Raw genomic sequence first — 1491 nt, 5'->3', positions numbered from 1 at the left:
CATCGTGCAGTACGATGGCCGTCCCTCCGGCCAGGAAACAAAAATTCCTCTGGTCCCAGCCAAAAGGCCCGGCCCGAGGCAGGTGTAAAAAAAGTGTGTGTGGTGACGTGACCAAGGTGCCACACTCGAAGTGCCCTCTCAAACACTTGTGCAAGTAGGGCACCCCTGGACTGCCACTCCAGGGGCACAATCAGCACAGGCTTTTCTCCCAACCCTGACCAACAGCCCGGACAGTCACAGCCCCTTTCCCCACCAGGAAGGAACGAGAGCTCCGGAAGCTCAGGGAGAGAGCCAAGCCAAAATCGCTCTCCCCGTCGCCTCTTTTGCTCCCTACCTAATTATACTCTGGAAGGTACTAGCCTACAACTGACCCCCCCTTAACAGTAGGGTGGGGTCGAAGTTCCCTCTCGAGAAACTGGCAAGGGTAGGAACTGCATCAAATCCAGGCCAGAAGACCAGGGACCCGACCCTTCAGCTTCGACCGCATGATTCTCCATCCCGATCAGACGGCTTTCACCTCCACGCCAGCAGGTTTTTCATCTGCCACCGCCATCCCTTTCCACCTCGCCGTGTACTAGGGACGGTTAGCATAGCACCACCTCCTGGCAACTGATAAGAACAGACACTACACTTGATCTTAGCCAAAAGGCAGAGAAGCGATGTATCGTGAAAAAAACGTATTACAACATCAGCAAGTCCCAACTTAGATGGTTATCTATCTATCTCCTAGCAGTCAATAAAGAGTTTCTGTATGTGAAGATAGTGATACCAAAACTCCAGTGCTGCAATCCACACTCCAAAGACGTAGCCTCACCTTAGATCAAGGGTCTCAAACTGCCGTCCCTCTAGCTGTTTCAGAACTACAACTCCCATGAGGCATTGCAAGGCTGAGAGTTACAAGCATGACTCCCACAGGCAGAGGCATGATAGGAATTGTAGTTCAGCAACAGCTGGAGGGCCACCAGTTTGAGACCCCTGCCTTAGATCATAGACCCATAATTTAATAAAGGTCAGAAAGCGCCTTGCACAGAACACAGGGGTTGAATAAGGGACTTAGGATATTTTGAAATGTTTGTTTTTCCACTCCTCCAATTACCAGGTATATAAAACTTTAAGGGGTTGGTCAATCACTAAAATTACCCACAGTGTAGTAGTAATATCAAATAATACCAATTTATTAAAATGAAATTACACACACATTTAAAAAAAGCAGCAAAATTACATATACAGACAAATTCCAGGTTCAACTCGATGACGTCATTTGTCTCCGCTCAGCGCGTTGCATCACTCATGACGTGACGTTATCAGGATATCATGATGGAGATCACGAAGACACTGGATAACCAATTAAGTTAGTATTTGCTCATGTTGTAATATGTTTTTCACACAATAAATTTGTGTTGCAACGTTCTGTGTCACTGCACATATTTATTAACCACTTCAATACTGGCCACTTTCGCCCCCTTCCTTCCCAGACCAATTTTCAGCTTT

General features: G+C 47.1%; 1 pseudogene; it reads right to left on the bottom strand.

The window, feature by feature from the left end:
• Positions 1-526: 526 nt before the first annotated feature.
• LOC120925237 lies at positions 527-661 on the bottom strand (annotated as a pseudogene).
• Between the last annotated feature and the right edge of the window lie 830 nt (positions 662-1491).

This window comes from Rana temporaria, chromosome 1, assembly GCF_905171775.1.
Source record: "Rana temporaria chromosome 1, aRanTem1.1, whole genome shotgun sequence".
Lineage (NCBI taxonomy): Eukaryota > Metazoa > Chordata > Amphibia > Anura > Ranidae > Rana > Rana temporaria.
The sequence above is the reverse complement of the archived record's forward strand: the minus strand, read 5'-3'. Positions and strand labels throughout refer to the sequence as shown.